Raw genomic sequence first — 4,558 nt, forward strand, 5'->3', positions numbered from 1 at the left:
GCCCGGCTAGCTCAGTCGGTAGAGCATGAGACTCTTAATCTCAGGGTCGTGGGTTCGAGCCCCATGTTGGGCGATGCTCTCTTTAACTGCCTCTGGGAAAATCTCAGCGTTTCTTCACCCCACCTCTTTATACCGGTTATCACAAAACGTGATTTCATTGTGATACTACGTTACGTACGTGTCACCGTATGCTCCCGAGATTCATTTTATTGCAGGTATTTACGGGAAAATAAGAAAGAAATATAATGCAACTTATGATAGTCATAGTCATAGTCATACTTTATTGATCCCAGGGGTAAATTGGTTTTCGTTACAGTTGCACCATGAATAATAAATCATAATAAAACCACAAATAGTTAAATAGTAGTATGTAAATTATGCCAGAAAATTATGAAATAAGTCCAGGACCAGCCTATCGGCACAGGGTGTCTGACCCTCCAAGGGAGGAGTTGTAAAGTTTGATAGCCACAGGCGGGAATGATTTCCTATGACGCTCTGTGTTTCATCTTGGAGGAATGAGTCTCTGGCTGAATGTACTCCTGTGCCCACCCAGTACATTATGTACTGGATAGAAGACATTGACCAAGATGACATGCAACTTAGACAGCATCCTCTTTTCAGACACCACCGTGAGAGTGTCCAGTTCCATCCCCACAACATCACTGGCCTTGCGAATGATTTTGTTGATTCTGTTGGTGTCTGCTACCCTCAGCCTGCTGCCACAGCACACAACAGCAAACATGATAGCACTGGCCACCACAGACTCGTAGAACATCCTCAGCATCGTCCGGAAGATGTTAAAGGACCTCAGTCTCATCAGGAAATAGAGACGGTTCTGACCCTTCTTGTAGACAGTCTCCGTGTTCTTTGATCAGTCCAGTTTATTGTCAGTTCGTATCCCCAGGTATTTGTAATCCTCCACCATGTCCACACTGACCCCCTGAATGGAAATAGGGGTCACCGGTACCTTAGCTCTCCTTAGGTCTACCACCAGCTCCTTAGTCTTTTTCACATTAAGCTCACACCATGTGACAAAGTTTCCTACAGTAGCCCTGTACTCAACCTCATCTCCCTTGCTGATGCATCCAACTATGGCACAGTCATCTGAAATTTTTTGAAGATGACAAGACTCTGTGCAGTAGTTGAAGTCCGAGGTGTAAATGGTGAAGAGAAAGGGAGACAAGACAGTCCTCTGTGGAGCCCCAGTGCTGCTGATCACTCTGTCGGACACACAGTGTTGCAAGCACACGTACTGTGGTCTGCCAGTCTGGTAATCGAGAATCCATGACACCAGGAAAGCCTCCACCTGCAGCGCTGTCAGGTTCTCCCCCAGCCGAGCAGGCTGGATGGTGTTGAACGCACTGGAGAAGTCAAAAAAACATGACCCTCACAGTGCTCGCTGGCTTGTCCAGGTGGGCATAAATTGTACATAACCAAAGATGATCACAAAACCAATATGCAAAAAAGACAACTTTTGCAAATAAACAGATAGATAGATAAATGAATGAATGAATGAATGAATGAGTGAATGAATAAATAAACAAACAAACAAACAACGCTGAGAACTTGGAGTCCTTGAAAGTGGGCCTGTAGGTTTTGGAATCAGTTCGGTGTTGGGGTAAGTGAAGTTATCCACACTGATAGTTACCGAAGAATCAGGAGCCTGCTGCTTGCAGGGTAACAACTCTTCCTGAACCTGGTGGCGTGGGGGCAGCGAGAAGAGAGCATGGCCTGCATGGTGGGGTCCTTGATGATACTTGCTGATTTCTTGTGGCAGCGCTATATGTAGATGTGCTCAATGGTGGGGAGGGTTTTGTCTGTGTCCACCATTTTTTGGTAGATCTCTCTATTCCTCAGCATTGGTACAATTACCCCCCACAGATGCAGTTTGACCGCTTTTGTTTCTTCCGGGTTCCATTTCGGCAGCCTCCTGACTCCAGATCATCCGGACTCTCCCTGTAATTCAATCCTCCAGTCACAGCGACACCTCGTGGAACGCTCTGCTCCCTCTACAGTTCAATGACGTAATGTCTATGGTATGACAACGGGAATTGGACGTAACATTCCCGGTGCTGTCTGACCAATGTCGTCACAACACTTGTACACAGATGCATCTGCGGTGAACGTTGCATCGAAATGCTGGCATCTATAAATTTGCTGATGATAGAAGCATTGTTGGCAGAATTTCAGCTGGTGACTAAAGGGCGTACAGGAGCGACGTAAACCATTTAGTCGAGTGGTGTCGTTGCAACAACCTTGCTCTCAACGTCGGCAAGACCAAAGGGCTGATTGTGGACTTCAGAAAGGATAAGGCGAGGGAACGCAAAACCAATCCTCATAGACGGATCAGAAGAGGAGAGAGTGAGCAATTTCAAGTTACTGGGTGTCAATATCTCAGAGGACCTGACCTGGACCCAACATATTGATGCAGCTATAAAGAAGGCAAGATAGCGGGTATATTTCATTCGGAGTTTGAGGAGATTTTGTTTGTCAAATAAAACACTTGAAAGCTTCTAAAAACGTACTGTTACAAATATACCGTGAAGAGCATTCTGACTGGCTGCATCACTGTCTGGTACGGGGAGGGCGGGGGGTGAGGGGGGCGGGGGAGGCGGTCGGATACTGCACAAGATCAAAATAAGTTGCAGAAATTTGTAAAGTTAGTCAGCTCTATCATGGTTTCCAGCCTCCGTAGTATCCAAGGCATCTTCAAGAAGCGGTGTATTAGAATGCATCGACCATGATTAAGAATCCCCGCCACCCAGGACATGCTCTCTTCATAAAGTTACCGTCGAGGAGGAGGTACAGAAGCCTGAAGGCACACACTCAGCGATTCAGGAACAGCTTCTTCCCCTCTGCCATCCGATTGCTAAATGGTCATTGAACCCATGAAAACTACCTCACTGCCTTTTTATTTCTGTTATCTTGCAGTACTTATTTTAACGTAACTATTTAATAGACGTATTGTATATGCCGGGGCATCAAAGGGTCTGGGGTGAAAGCAGGGGAGTGGGGATGACTGGAAGAATTGGATCAGCCTATGATTGAATGGCAGAACAGACTTGATGGGCCGAATGGCCTACTTCTGCTCCTATATCTTATAGTGTCATGTACTTAATGTAACTCCTTTTATTCTTTAAATTTATTTATCCTATATTTCATTGTATTGCTGCCGTAAAGTTAAAAAATTTCACGACGCACGTCGGTGATATGCAATCTGATTCTGATTATTGACCACCGACGTTCCATGCCGCCCTCTGGCACCGTCAGCTAGTTTCATTGGTGGCGGATGAGACACTTAATCTTAGGGATGTAGGTTCGATCCCCGTGTTGAGAGCAACTTTCTTTACTTCGAGTAGATTAAAACTACCACCGTGGATTCCGGTTAATTGTGCCATTGGATGATCGGGGCAGCCGCTTATTTGCAGCAACTCTTGAAGAACAAAAAAAAAAGTCCAGAAAATAGACGTGATTCCCTTTGTTTAAGTTAGGATAAGATAAAACCTTGTTTATACCGAAGGAAATTATTGTTGCAAGGTTGCTTAGTCAGAAATATCTGCTTTAAAATGCAAAATGTAAGCATTGAGGAAAGAAAAAAGAATATTGTGCATTGAACAGTAATAGTGCAACATACAGATGTGCAACGAAACCATATAGCTATGTACTTAAGGAGAAGGAGTTGTAGAATCTTCTAGTCACAGGGAGAAAGGATCTCCTGTGACGTTCAGTGGTGTTACTCGGTGGAATCAATCTGTTACTAAAGGCTCTCCTCTGTTTGTCCAGTATGTCATGGAGGGGGTGAGAGGGATTGTCCATAATGCTCCGTAGTTTCTGCAGCGGCCTCCTCTCAAACACAGCCACCAGGGAATCCAGCTCCACCCCCAGAACAGAACTATCCTTCATGACGAAATTATTGATTTTCTTGGCGTCAGTGTCCCACCCTGCTGCCCCAACAGTTTATAGAGTAGAGGAGAATGCTGCCCGCCAGTGAGTTGTATCAAATCTGCAGCATTGTACTGCCGACGTTGAATGACCGCAGCCTCCTCAGGAAATACAGTCGGCTCTGCTCCTTCTTGTACAGAGCCCCTGTAATTTTAGTTGAGTCCAGATTATTGTCCAGGTGAGCTCCCAGGTACTTGGACTCGCGGAGGACATCCACATCCGTTCCTTTGATGGAGGTGGGAATGCAGGGTGATTTCACCTTCCTGAAGTCCATTACCAACTCCTTTGTGTTAGTGATGTTGAGCGGCAGGTGATTCAGCCCACACCACTCAACACAGTTGTCCACCACTCTTCTGTACTCAGGCTCTTCTCCACGGCTGATACAGCCCACAACGGCCAAATCGTCCGAAAACTTCTGCAGGCGACAGGACTCCGAGTTGTATCTGAAGCCCGAGGTGTAGACAGTGAAGAGGAAGGGGGGCATGCTAGTCCCTGAGGTGCCCCTGTGCTGCTGACCACAGTATCTGATACACAGCTCTGCAATCTCACATTCTGTGGCCGTCTGGACAGGTAGTCTGTAATCCAGGACACTAGTGGAGCATCCACCTGCATCTCC

At 46.2% G+C, this 4,558-nt stretch overlaps 1 non-coding gene across 1 annotated transcript; it reads left to right on the plus strand.

Moving 5' to 3' along the window:
* On the plus strand, nt 1-73 carry trnak-cuu (transfer RNA lysine (anticodon CUU)). Its single transcript has one exon. It is a non-coding gene; the product is annotated as a tRNA-Lys (tRNA).
* The last annotated feature ends 4,485 nt before the right edge of the window (nt 74-4,558 follow it).

Source organism: Mobula hypostoma, chromosome 5 (genome assembly GCF_963921235.1).
Source record: "Mobula hypostoma chromosome 5, sMobHyp1.1, whole genome shotgun sequence".
In the NCBI taxonomy this organism is placed as follows: Eukaryota; Metazoa; Chordata; class Chondrichthyes; order Myliobatiformes; family Myliobatidae; genus Mobula; species Mobula hypostoma.